General features: G+C 43.9%; 1 pseudogene; it reads right to left on the reverse strand.

Moving 5' to 3' along the window:
• Positions 1–534: 534 nt before the first annotated feature.
• LOC107160159 lies at positions 535–3,254 on the reverse strand (annotated as a pseudogene).
• Positions 3,255–14,713: the final 11,459 nt, after the last annotated feature.

Genomic DNA, 14,713 nt, shown 5'->3' on the forward strand with positions numbered 1-14,713 from the left:
AATCAAACCCAGGGCCTTGTGCATGCAAGGCAAGCACTCTACCAACTGAGTTATATCCCCAGCCCCATCCATTAAGAAGGATGAAATATCATTTGCAGGAAAGTGAATGGAACTGTGTGGGAGGCCACCCTGAATGATTCGTGTTCTGGATCCTGGAGCAGAGAGACTTTGACCATCACTTTGACCTGGACACTGCACCGGTCATGGAAGTTGAGGACGCATCTTCAGATGTAAGCATGTCGCCCTGCAGCCCCTTGGGTCAAATTACACCCACCTGTCCTTTGTAACCTTCCTGACCTTTTTTGGATGGAACTTTCTAAGAATGAGGGTCATCAAAATAAATGCCCAATTCCGAACGTGCTCTCTATCTCTCCAGCCTCTCGTGACTTCTCCCCGCTCTCCCACTTGGGGAGCTTGAGGCCAAGAGCTGAGGAGCCATCCTGAAGCTCTTGTTTAAAGCTCTTGTTTAAAGGTAAAGTGTGTATCTGTGTTTCATTTGGAAATTCACACAAGGGACCTTAAGTTCAGCTGCCCCTATGGATCAGGGGCAGCAGAATTGCACATCATCACGTCAAAGGAAGTCATACTCAGAAAGACAAGGGTTGATGTTCTCTCATGTGGACTCTGGGCATCGGGGAAGACAACAGGGGGACCTTCAGGGAAGGGGAAGAGGACCACCGTTACAGTGAAGGGTTTACAGAAGATAATAGGGAAGGAGGATGTGATCAAAGCATGTTATATGCATATATGGAAATCTCATAGTGAATCTCATTATTTGACATAATTAATATGCACTAATGATTATAATTATTGTAAATACAACATTTGGAAACTGTTTCTAATAATTGAATACCTGTTTTAATGATTCTTTCACAAAATATTATCTATAAGACTTCCTTAGTGACTATTCCTAGATTATTCAAAACTTATGATCATTCATGAGATTTTGTTTTTCAAATCATTTAACCAGCTGAGAGAATAATTCTTAGATCATGGTAATAATGATTATAGCAGATATTTTTTCCATCACTGGGCTAGAATGCATAAGGCTTCACATTCTATCACCAGCACTACAAATCATTAAAAAAATTACAACTAGAAATACTGAGAAAACTAATAATACATAATTTTACAAAAGGTCAATCAAAAATGCAGATACCTCCCACCCCTAAAATTAAATTGACTCTTCATTAGAACAAAATTTTAAACCACACTCATCTCCTATCTCTGTGTTCTTCCCCCCATTTTTGAATTTAAAAAATTCTTACGGTTACACCTAAAAGACTGTTGCACAGATTAATGTAGTGTGATGTACTTTAATCTTCTTTTTAAAATGCATTTTTATAGGGGAAAATGGTATCATTGGGATAGCTGTCTTGAATAATAGGTGATATTAGAAAAATCCCACATAGGATAAGATTCTTTAAAGAAAATTCAAACAATCAATCTTCATTTACAGTAATGCAATGAGATTTTACAGAAAACTGTCAACTTAAAAGGCAGTTTCAGGGATGGGAGTGTAGCCCAGTGACAGAGCATGAAGTCCTGGTGCAGTCCCCAACACTCCTCCAAATATAAATATATGATCTTTAATGAGAATAAAATGTTTTCTGATATGATTTTTTATTTGTATTTTGGTGGGAGGTGGGCAAAGGAAAAGATTTTTTTTTTTTTTAAGATTTCAGTAACTGGATTCTTTGAGTCCCTCCCACATCTGTGCAGGCATCACCCTGGGTCCCAAGGCTCCAAAGCTTTGGCTTCAGTGGTATCCAGACCAAGTTTACTTACCCCAGTGCTGCACCTTCAGAGGCCAGAAGCTCCAGCTTCAGCAGAGGGTGAAGTACCCTGTGAAGAGCATGATAATGCCACTAACCCTGCTCTTCCTCACCGTTGTGTTACACCAGATCCAGCCTCTGCACACAGCTCCCAAGAGTCTCCTCAGAGGAAAGATGGAGGTGGTAAGCATGGTTGGGGGTTACAAATTGCTTAAACCAGTCAGACTTCATCCAAACAAAGGAACTTGTGAGAGGCTTTGCCCCTGAGGACTGGAGAGCTGAGGCCTCTGGGCCACTGAGTTCCAATACTGAGGCTTTTCCTGCAACATCCTTAGTTCAAGAGAACCAGGATGGAGCTCTGGAAACCACTCCAACCCCATGAAGCTGGGAAGGATCTTTCTGTCAGCAGCACCAATATGACTGATTGAGAAAATCACTTTTTAGAAAAGAGATGCATGCAGAGACTGCGGCATCTACTGCACAGTTCTGGGGCTGACAGCCAGAGCTCGAGTCTTAATCTCCACTAATAACTTCACATCAGGGACTTGCTGAAGACTGCAGAATGGTGCTTTCTCTTCTTTGAAGAAATTTCACAGTCAGAGAAGCAAGATTTTGATTCACAGTCAGAGAAGCAAGACTCACTGTAAGCTGCCTCCTGTGGGGGTAACAGATTTGAAAGAGGACCTGCATCTTCCAGCTTCCCCTCTGTGGCTGAAGCGCCAGTGTTGAAGTGCTCAGAGCCATGGCTCAAGGAGGCTACTCCTGCATCTCCATGGCAGACACACTTTCCTCTGCATTCTCTTTGCTCCCACAGGCTTCTATTCCAAGGCCAAGTCCTTGGTTCTGGTTCTCCCTGACTTGAATTTCAACAAACCGGCTAACTCTAAGGCCTAAAACAGGTGATGCTGAATTCTCTTCCCAGGACTCAGTGTCAACAGAGCCTAAGATGATTCTTTTACATGATGTGGAGTGACTAACTGCAGACCCATACACACTTATTTATAATTTGAAATCTCAGAAGTGTTAAAATCCATTTGTGGGTAGGATGGGGGAGACTCATTTGATGGAAGACACTGACGTGGTCTGAATTGACTTGGCGGCAAAACCTAACCTAAACTAACAACTTTGTGTAAACATATTTAAGATATTTTACTATAAAATCAATTTGACTATGGGTGCTATGCCAAATCTCCCTGAAAGTGTTTATATAGTACACAAAAAAATGTTCCATATATTTATTACTTTTTTATTGGTTCTTTTCAGTTATCTGTGACAATAGAATTCATTTTGGCATAATTATGAAAGCAATGGAATATAATTTGTTCTAATTCAGTCCCCAGTACTTCCTCTTCTCCTATCCTCCTCCCTCCCTATGTTCCTGTCCTTCTACTTGACTGATATTTCTGCTATTTATTTATAGTTTTTTTTAATTACTGTCCTGTACATGATAATGAGATTCACTGTGGTACAGTCACACATGTACATAGGAAAGCTAGGTCAGATTCACTGCACTGTCTTTCTCTATCCCAGCCCTCCCCTTCAGTCCCCTTTGTCTACTCCACTGCTCTTTCTTCTATTCTTTTTTTTATCCTCTGCCCTCTTTATTTTGGATTAGCTTCTGCATATCAGAAAAAAATATTTCACCTCTTACTTTTGGGGACTGTCTTATTTCCCTTGGTACGATAGTCTCCAGTTCCATCAATTAACTGGCAAAGACCACAAAGTCATTCTTCTTTATGGCTGAATAAAAATCTGTTGTGTATATATGCCATGTTTTCTTTATCCATTCATCTGTTGAAGGGCACCTAGGTTGGCTCCATTCCTTGGCTATTGTGAATTGTGTTGCTATAAACATTGATGTGGGTGCCTCCCTGTAGGATGCTGATTCTAAATTTTTTGGATATATACAGAGGAGTAGGGTAACAGGGTCATATGAGGTGTTTCACTTTTTATTTTTTTTCCTACTGCTTTCCAGAGTGATTGTGCTAATTTGCAGTCCCCACCACAATGTGTGAGTGTACCATTTTCCCCACATATTCGCCAACATTTGTTGTTGCTTGTATTCTTGATAATTGCCATTCTGACTGGAACGAGATGGTATGTCAGTGTAGTTTTAATTTTCAATGCTCTAATTGCTACAAAAGTTGAACTCTTTTTCATAAATTTGTTGACCTTTGCATTTCTTCTTTTGCCAATTTACTGATTGGGTTATTTGCCTGTTGCTGCTGCTGTTGTTGTTTTGTTTTGGTGTTAACTTTTTTGAGTTCTTTGTATATCCTGGATATTAATGCTCCATCTGAGAAGCAGGTGGCAAAATTTTTCTCCCATCCAGTTGGCTCTCTTTTCACACACTTAATTGTTTCATGGATTGGGTTACTGAGGACTGACATGTCTGAATAGCTGGCCACAATACCTTGTGATGCTGGGGATTGAACCCAGTGCTTCATATGTGCTAGGAAAGCACTCTACCACTGAGCTACACTGGCAACTCCATGAAAAAGATTTTTCATCTGATGACATCCCATTTGTTTATTTATTTATTTTACTTTTCTGACTTTAGGGGTCTTGTTAGGGAACTCAGTTCCTGAACAAACATACATGTTGGAGTGTTGGGACTACATTATTTTCTAGAAGTTGCAGCGTTTCTGGTAAAAATCCTAGGTCTTTTATCCACTTAGTTTTGTGCAGGGCGAGAGGTAGGGGTTTCATTTCATTCCACTACATATGGATTTCCAGGTTTCCCAGCACCTTTCATTAAAAAGGTTATCTTTTTTCCAATGTATGTTTTTGGCACCTTTGTCTAGTATGTGATAATCATATTTATGTGGGTTTCTCTCTGTGTCTTTACTCCATTGGTCTTCGTGCCTGTTTTGGTGCCAGTCTCTCTTTCTTACTATATCTCTGTAGGATAATTTGAGGTCCTGTGTTGTGATGTCTCCTGCTTTGCTGTTTTCACTAAGGATTGCTTTGGCTATTCTGGGTTTCTTATTTTTTTAAATGAATTTCATAACTGATATTTCCAGTTGTGTGAAGAATATCATTGGAATTTTGATGGAAATTGCACTGAATCTTTACAGAGCTTTGGGAAGCATGGCTATTTTGACAATTATTAATTTTTTCTGTCCAAGAGCATGAGAAGTCTTTCCATCTTCTAAGGTATTATTCAATACATTTTTCTTAGTCTTTTATAGTTTTCTTGTAGAGGTCTTTCACTTCTTTTGTTAGATTGATTTCCAGGGTTTTTTCATTTTTTTATTTGTTTTAATTAGTTATACATGACAGTAGAATGCATTTATGCACTTAATATATATAGATGTGATATAATTTCTCGTTTTTCTGAGTGTACATGTTGTAGAATCGTATTGGTCATGCAGTCACATATATACATACAATAATAATGTCTGTTTTGTTCTACTATCTTTTCTATCCCCACATCCCCTCCCCTCCCTTCTCTTAACTTTCCTCAACCTAATCTAAGGTAATGGTATTCTTTTCTAGAGCCCCCAACCACTTATTGTGAATTAGCATCTGCATATTAGAGAAAACATTCGGCCACCTCTCCCATTCAGGACCACCATCCACCACTCTCACGCAGGACCCCTGGCAGCCACTTCTGCGTGGAGCCCCATCTATCAGCATGGGGCTCCCCCAGTAGCCTCTATTTTGGGACACTGCAACCACTGCCATAGTTCCCTGCACCTGGGGACACTGGGCAGGATCTGGAGAGAGCTTCCAGCCACAACACTGCACACCCAGAGCTGCATCTTCAATGCCACTCAATGCCACAACTCAGCCCAACCCAAAACCCCATCTCTGAAACCAGCCACTTCCATCTTGGGACACCATTATCACCATATTTAATAGGGGCAACACTCAGCTTGGGACACTTGTGGGGGCTTAGAAGCAATATCAAGTTAACTGTAGTCCCCAACTTTCCCACTCCCCCGCAGCCACTAATTGGGAACAGTACTTGTAGCTATGTGGCTGGTCAGTAGCTCCCAAAGACTGGTCCTGATCTGCCGAATATAAAATAGCTCTACATGACTGGTGTGACAGGTGTGAAGGCCTCAGAGCACAGCCCACAGACCTTTGAAAAGATCAGTTCTTGATTGGGAAGTAGATATGGAGGGGGTGAGTGATACAGTTTAGTGGGTAAAGTAAAGACCAGGAATTGTGAGGCCCACAGATTATGTAAAAAGGTAAGACCAGGTGCCCACATAATATGATCAGGCCCAAAGGACATCCTTGGGGTGCAGTCTCCCAACGAGGACAAGAAAGTGCTATACCCCACCTCCAGGAGTTCCACCCCCAAAACTAACCCTCCCACCCTAATAACCTTCACCATCCTGAGGGTGGAGATACCAGCAAACAACAGACAACCCCACCTAGTGGAAGAGAAGGGAAGCAGGAAAGATAGTGAACTCCAACAGAAACAGTCCTGAGATTTTCTTTCCAGATTTTTGTTGTGGTTCTTTTCTTTCTCTCTCTTCTCCTGCCCTCACATTCCCAACATTTGCAAAACCAATTACTTTTCATGGATTAGGCAACTGAGGACTGAGATGTCTGAACAGTATATTACAGTTGGGTTATATATTCATTTATTTTTTATTTTTACATTTTTTAATTTTCTTAATATTTATGTTTGGTTTTTGTATTCTCTCTATTGTATTCCCACTTACTTGTCTCCCCCAAATCACTTTCTCTCTCTTCTGCTACTAACCAACCTCTTTAGATTCCTCTGTCATGCTTCCCAAGATCTAATAAATAGCTGTATCCTCACCTCCTACCCTCTTAACATCTGATCCTACACCTCACCCCCAGTTCTCTCTCTGCCCACCATCAGAAACTGCAGACCCTTTGGCAAACCTTACTCTTTATATTGTAGCTAAAAATTGAACTCACCATTTCTGTATGTTGTGACAAAACCATAAAAGTCTTTATAGGAGCTATTTTATTTCAGTCTGTATATTGTTTGTATTGGGACCTGTTAATATTGTTTTCCCCCTTAAGCGAGAGGTATTGGAATCCTGTGGGGACACTATAAGCCTATACTAAGCCTAAGGTCCACATAATTCCAAATGGAAAAAAATTGAAAGCATTCCCTCTAAAAATTGGAACAAGACAGGGATTCTATCATTCACCACTCCTATTTAACATAGTCCTTGAAACTCTAGCCAGAGCAATTAGACAGATAAAAGAAATTTAAAGGAAATGGATAGGAAAACCACAACTCAAACTATCACTATTTGCTGATGATATGATTCTATACTTAAGATGATTTGAAAAATTTCACCAGAAAATTTCTAGAATAAATAAATTCAGCAAAGTAGCAGGATATAAAATTAATACCTATAAATCAAATGCATTTCTGTACATCACTAATTAATCCTCTGAAAGAGAAACTAAAAAAACTATCCCATTTATAATAGCTTCAAAAAAATAAAATACTGAGGAATCAACTTAATGAAAGAGGTAAAAAATCTCTACAATAAAAACTACAGAACACTAAAGAAAGAAATTAAAGAAGATCTTAGAAGATGGAAAGATCTCCCTTGTTCTTGGATAGACAAGAACCATCCTACCAAAAGCACTATACAGATTTAATGCAATTCCAATCATAATCCCAATGACATTCCTCATAGAAATAAAAAAAACAATCATGAAATTTATATGGAAAAATAAGAGACCCAGAATAGCCAAAGCAATCCTTAGCAAGAAGACTGAAGCAGGTTCCATCACAATACCAGATTTTAAGCTATGTATAGTACAGAGCAATAGTAACAACAATGGCATGGTACTGGCACCAAAATAGGCTTGTACACAATGGTACAGAATAGAGGATACAGAGACAAACCCACATAAACACAGTTACCTCATAGTAGACAAAGGAGCCAAAAACATGTATTGGAGAACAGATGGCCTCTTCAACAAATGGTGCTGAGAATACTAGAAATCCACATGCAGCAAAATGAAATTGGCTCCTTCCTAACTCTCACCATGCAGAAAACTCAACTCAAAGTGGATCAAGAACTTAGGAATTAGACAAGAGACCATAGGCCTATTAAAAGAAAAATAGGCCCAAATTTTCATCATGTCAGATTAGGCCCCTACTTCCTTAACAAGTCCTAAACTACAAGAAATAAAATCAAGAACCAATAAATGAGATGGTTTCAAACTGAAAAGCTTCTTTTCAGCAAAAGAAACAATCACTAACGTAAATAGAGCCTTGAGAATTGGAACTCAAACACTCAACACTAAAAACACAAATAACCCAATCAATAAATGGTCTATTAATAGAACAGAACAGACACTTCCCAGAAGAACATCTATAATTGATCAACAAATACAAAACAAAAAAAGGTTCAACATCTCTAGCAATTAGAGAAATGCAAATCAAAACTACTCTTAAGACTTCATCTCCAGTCAGAATGGCAGTTATTAAGGATACAAACAAAAATAAGGGTTGGCAAGGGTGTGGGGGGAAAGGCACACTCTTACATTGCTGGTAGGACTGCAAATTAGTGCAACCAATCTGGAAAGCAGTATGGAGATTCCTTAGAAAACTTGGAATGGAACCACATTTTGACCCAGTTAACACAATGCTTGGTTTATACCCAAAGGACTTAAAAACAGCATACTACAGTTATGTTTATAGCAGCACAATTCACAAAATCCAACCTAAATGCCCTTCAATAGATAAATGCATAAGGAAACTATGGTATATATACACAATGAAATAATACTCAGCATTAAAAGAGAATAAAATCATGGCATTTGCAAGTAAATGGTTGGAGTTGGAGAATATCATGCTAATAAAAGTAAACCAATCCCAAAAAAACAAAGGCTGAATCTTTTGTCTGATACGCTGGTTCATGGCAGAGGAAGGTGACAAGTGAGGGGTGGCAGGGATGGTGGTGGTATGGGAGTATAACTTCCAAGGGATGTGGGGGACAGTGTTGGGGATGGCTGTGGACACATATGGAAATGTTATGGGGCTGGAGGAGGGGCAACAGTAGCCCAGAGGGACATATATGGGCTTCTCTGGAGGAGGGGACAGACCACGGACCCCAAGACATGGACTCCCTTCCTTGGTGATAGATGCAAACAAAACTTGGAACCCAGTAACCAGGCACCCACATTCTAGCAACAGCCTCCTCCCCAGCTCATTTGGTGAAATATTTTTAAGCATGTGTTCTTGCTTCCCCTGTGGAGGCCAACTCTTTAAGAGGCCATGCCGCCAGAGTTCTCCCTATGGCTGCACAGCCCCTTCCCCAGACCCCAACCCCAGGAAGCCCCGCAGACTAAACATCATGGTGAGAATGAGGTGCTGGTGGAGATCCTGCTCCCACCACCTTTGCCCTTGCATAAACAGACAAGGCAGGCCCACACGCAACAATCAAGGGCCACTGAGGCAAAGACCATCCACCACTGTGAGTAATCCTGAAATGTCTTCCTCCTGAGTTTGGGGGAACAGGGAGCTGAGGCAGGATCAGCTATTGGGAGATTGTGATCCAGGTGTCCTGTCATAGTCATACCCGGACAGGGCTGAAGGAGGGGATTGAGAGTGTCTAGGCCTCATTCTGGCCCCCAGTGCCATCTCCTATCTTCCTAGGGTAGAACTCTGGGACACAGGGTCTGTATGATATTTGGGGAGATCACCACTAGGGGCAGAAACACCCTGAACAGAGGCTAGGCAGGACCAGGGGCTCCCTGCCAGCTACCAGGCTCTCTGTTTACCTGCTCTCCACAGGTTCTCATGGAGGACAGCAAGAGGGGCTTCCAATCAAGAGCTGTGCTAGAAGTGCCAGGGCCAAGCACCTGTGGGAACAAGCTTGGCCTCAGGGTGAGTGTGGGAGCAGGGAGGCCTGCACAGACCAGGCCGAGAGAAGAACAGAAGGTGACACTGAGCCCAGACACCACCCTGAACACATTTCTTGTGGGCTGGAAGGTGGAGGGGCAGAGTCCTGAACCCTAAGAAATCTGAGCACCAACTCCTCACCCATCCCCACCTTCTCTGCCAGCCTTGGCCTTGGCCACATACAAGGTCACTGTCCCCATATTATAGACAACATCACAACAGCAACACTGACATTCTCACTTCCTTTCTCTGAAGATTTTGCATTCCACCATTCAGCTGATTATAACTCCTAGAACCAGGTGTCCGGGAGGCAGTGGACTGCCTGTCCTTCCACACACTCTCCAAGTCTTACACATTAACAGGATTAGTAGGGGGACATTTAGCCAAAACATCCGGGGAACTTTGCTACTTGGTCAATTTCTATGTCACTTGCTATCTCAAGGAACACACCCCACAGTCTCAGAACAGGTGTTGGGGGTCCCAGCACTTTACCACCTGGACTCAGTTTCCACAGCCATTCAGCCTTTCCCAGCATTGGGACCTGGACCTCATTCCCTCCTGGAGCCACTTTGACAGCATCACAGAGAATGATGTCCTTGGTGTCCTCACACAAGAACTATCCGGGATGAGCCTGTTTTCTCACCTCCAGAAGGTGATGTGCTGGTGGGACTCAGGGGATAATGCTCCTAATGCACAGAGCTGCCACCTCTTGAAATAAAACAAACTGGCCTGAAGCTGCTAAAGTAGCCAACTATTCCCTCAGCAATTCCACTTGAACTCTGCCAGCCATTGTTGTGCTGGGGCTCTCCTGTCCCCGTCTGGGACAATCCCCTTAGGGCTTTGGATTTTGCACTGAACACCATCCCCAGATACATCTGGTGGGTCACACTTCAGCCATTGACTCTCCATCTCTTCCATGTCCCATTCCAGAAGGGAGAGGTGGCTAGAGGTAGATGATAGCAGCATGTTATATATGTTCCAGGCACAGTCCCTAGAGAGCTTGGATACACCCTAGAGCCAGACTGCCTAGATGATGACTCCTCTTTCACATCCAGCACCTCCGGTTCCTTCACCGAAGAGGAGATGGACTTAATGTGGAGAAGGTAAGCCCTGCCCAGGGTGACAGGGTCATATACAGCTGTGAGTCCTGGAACTGGCCCTGCACCTCTCTGAGCCCAGCCTGCTCCTTTGAACAGTGGGGTGACAAGAATATCAACCTCATTGTCAGAAAGGCCAGGCCTCTCAGGCTGCTGTTTCCCCCCCATCCCCATTCCTCTAGGGTGGTCTCCTCACTCATTGGGTTACAGCAGCTTCATAATCCTGCTCGGGACATCCATTGCCATGTCTATGTGACAGGCCATGACTTGGAGGATGAAGACCACCACATCCAGGGCTTTATTGAAAACCCAGAGCCTATGGAGGGAGAGGCCAAATGTGAGAAGGTCTGGGTGGTGGCTGTGAGCATATGGGGATGGGACGGGGCTGGACATGCAGAGCACATCTTCCAGAAACATGGGCAGGGCAGAAACAATAAGAAGCACAGCTGTCATTCTCTGCATGCATTCTGGGGACACTCTCAAGGGGTGGGTTTGTGTGTGGATCTCTGAGGAAGGCAGTGGAAAGCATTTTGTCCCTGGAAGGAACATGGATAGTTGGCAACTTTTACTCTGCTTGCACATGCAGGGCCACTTCTGGTGACTGAGGAGACAACTGGCCAATTTTCACCATCTGGGAGAGCACTACAGCTGGAAATGCCTGAAATGTCATCTCCAGGCCAGCAGCTCCTGGTGACCCCTCCGCCAGTGAAACCCACTGAGCTCCCCCTTATACTTATTCCCATGCCAGAGCTGCTTTTGCCCTCTCCTGGCATTTATTTTTTCATTCTTTTTATTGTATGTATTTACTTATATATTTTTTAATATTAGCTTTTTCAAATTAAATATTTATTTGTTAAAGATTCAGTTTATTGGCATGAAATACATTCTCAGAACACTGCACCTATCTCCACTGTATAGTTCCAGAACTTTTCCCTGAATCTGATACCCACAACCATTCCCATCTCCCCTCCAGCAACCCCTGGGATATGCCTAGTCTGTGTTGGGAGTCACCCCGGCTCCAAAGACTAACTTCCCCATCCCCTAAGAAGAGCTGTCCAATGGTAAGCCCTGCTGGCTCACATGATCCTGCCATCCAATGGTGAGCCCTTCTGGCTCACATGATCCTTATTTGATGATGAGCCTTGATCGTTCTTTCACTCTGCAGTTTTCAAATCAGTGTTCTCTGTGGTGAGCCGCTTCTGCCGTTTATGCAAATTATGGTCGTCATTACACGATGGCGCTGGCTCCGCTGTGGTCTGTGACAAACAACTCCTTGTTTGGGAGAGTTGGCGCATGACTTTTCATCACTCTATGAGAAAGCTCCACGTGGCTGCTTTGCATTGGGGCTTGAGATGCTTTATTAAGGCTGGGAGGGGCATCCGGGAGGAGAAGAAGAACTATCAGGGGCCTGAATAAAAGCTGCTGAAAGAAGATTCTTGGGTTGCGTCTTTCTTGCGGGCAAGAAGTCGCGACAAGAGGGGGCGCAGCAAGTGGTGCCGAAACCCGGGAGTCAGAACTTTCAGCAGTCAGGGGTGGTGCACCGTAGTCCCAGGTGAGTGGGATCCGCGATCAAAGCGGAATCAGTCCCAAGTAAGTGGGATCCGCGACCAAAGCGGGGCCGCAGCTGCATTGTGTACTTTCTTTTTTACTTTCGCTTTTGTTTTCTGTGTTTCTCTTGTTGTGTCATTTTGCTTTTGTTTTTTGTGCTTCTTTTGTTGTTGTGTCATGGGTGCCGCACCTTCCAGTCCGCTTCTTCTGGCCCTAGATGGCCTGTTACGTTCTAAGGGTCTGGAAGTGAAACATAGTACTTTACAGAGATTTTTACAGAAGGTAGATATCGCTGCACCGTGGTTTGCATTTTCGGGCAGCCTTACTGTACCTAGTTGGGATAAATTAGGCAAAGATCTTGACTTTGCTTCTGAGCAGGGCATATTAGAGGGTGGGGTGATACCCCTTTGGAAAATGGTCCGTAGTTGCCTTACAGATGGCAGATGTCAGGAGGCACTTACAAAAGGACAAGAAGTTCTAGAGCAATTACATGAGGAGAAATCGGAGACGGCAGGAAGTGAGGTATCTCAGAAGGATGGGAGTGTGCGGAGCGTGAAACAGGGGAGGAGACGATTGTATCCAGATCTCAGTATGCTGCGCACACCCCCATGTGAAAGTGGGTCAGAGGAAGAGGAGGATGAGGAGGAAGAGCTCGGGAGGCTGTCTCGTCAGCTAGAGAGTTTAGCTATAGGAGAAGGGAACAGAAATAAACAGGGGCTCAAGAAAAGCGATCCCCCGGATCCACCGCCGTATGGTGGAGGTGTTTCGGGGAGAGCTTTCCATGCCCAAACATGGAGGGCTGTTAACGCTGAGATGGGTCTTGCTTATCCAGTTTTTCAGGATGACAATAGGGGAAGATTCCATGAACCCTTAGATTTTAAAATTGTGAAGACCCTGGCGGAGTCTGTGCGCACTTATGGGGTGGATGCCGCCTTCACACTAACTCAGGTGGAGAGTCTGTCTAGATACTGCATGACTCCCTCTGATTGGGCTAGCCTTGTTCGGGCTTGTGTTTCCCCGGGTAAATATTTGGACTGGAGAGCATTTATGCTAGAGGGCGCAATAGAGCAGGCCGCCCAAAACCATGCGGCGGGACACCCCCATTGGGACAAGGATATGCTTTTGGGGCAGGGTAGATTTGCAAATCAACAGACAGGATTTCCTCTTGAGGTATATGATCAAATTAACAACATTTGCATTCGGGCATGGAAGTCGCTTCCAAATAGAGGAGAGGTGTCTGGTAATTTGACCAAGATTCTACAAGGCCCTACAGAACCCTTTTCAGATTTTGTAGCAAGAATGGTGGATGCCGCTGGAAAGATTTTTGGGGATCCTGATAGAGCCATGCCCCTTATCAAGCAATTGGTCTTTGAGCAATGCACCAAGGAATGTAAAGCGGCAATCACTCCTTATAAAAATAAGGGCATAGAAGCATGGATGAAAGTGTGTAGAGAGATTGGAGGACCTTTAACTAACGCAGGTCTTGCAGCTGCTGTCCTTCGGATTGCAAAAGGGGGCAGTCCTGGTGCCGGAATATGCTTCCATTGTGGTCAACCCGGTCATTTCAGACGTGAATGTCCCAAAAAAGACAATTTTACTGGACCCCCTCACGGTGGCCCTTCCAATGGCCTTCGTCAACCGGGGCTGTGTCCTAAATGTAAAAAGGGGAAGCATTGGGCAAGAGAGTGTAGATCAGTGAAGGACATCCATGGACAGCCTATTTCAGCTGGGCCAAAAAACGGCCGAAGGGGCCCCCGACCCCAGGGCCCACAAATATATGGGGCAGTGGAGAATGTCACACCCGAACCCGAGACATGGCCATCTCTGCGCCATCCCATGAGACGCGGAGAGCCACTACAGGTGCCGCGGGATTGGACCTCTGTTCCACCTCCAGACTCGTATTAACACCTAAGATGGGAGTCCAATTGGTGGAAACTGAGTTCAAAGGGCCTTTACCACCTGGCACTGTAGGTTTGCTAATTGGACGTGCATCCTCTATCTTACAAGGTCTTCATGTCTTTCCCGGAGTCATTAGCCCTGATACTGTAGGGGCAGTAAAGGTTATGGTGGAGGCTCCAAAGGGCATTGTGTCTATCTCCCCAGGGGATCGGATTGCTCAATTACTAATTTTGCCTAGCTTACATAATCACTTCCCTGCTGGTACCACTGGAGGGGATTGTGCCTATTTGTCACTAGATATGAGCAATCGCCCCACTTTGGAATTAAGCATAGAAGGTAAATCTATTGTGGGATTGCTGGATACAGGAGCAGACCGTAGTATCATAGCCCTTAAGGACTGGTCTAAGGGATGGCCAATGCAGACTTCTGATCAATCCCTGAGAGGACTTGGATATGCCCAAGCCCCTCAAATCAGCTGTAGACATCTATCTTGGAAGGACCCAGAAGGACACAATGGCACCTTTCAGCCTTATGTA

The sequence above is a fragment of the Marmota marmota genome, unplaced genomic scaffold (assembly GCF_001458135.2).
Source record: "Marmota marmota marmota unplaced genomic scaffold, marMar, whole genome shotgun sequence".
In the NCBI taxonomy this organism is placed as follows: domain Eukaryota; kingdom Metazoa; phylum Chordata; class Mammalia; order Rodentia; family Sciuridae; genus Marmota; species Marmota marmota.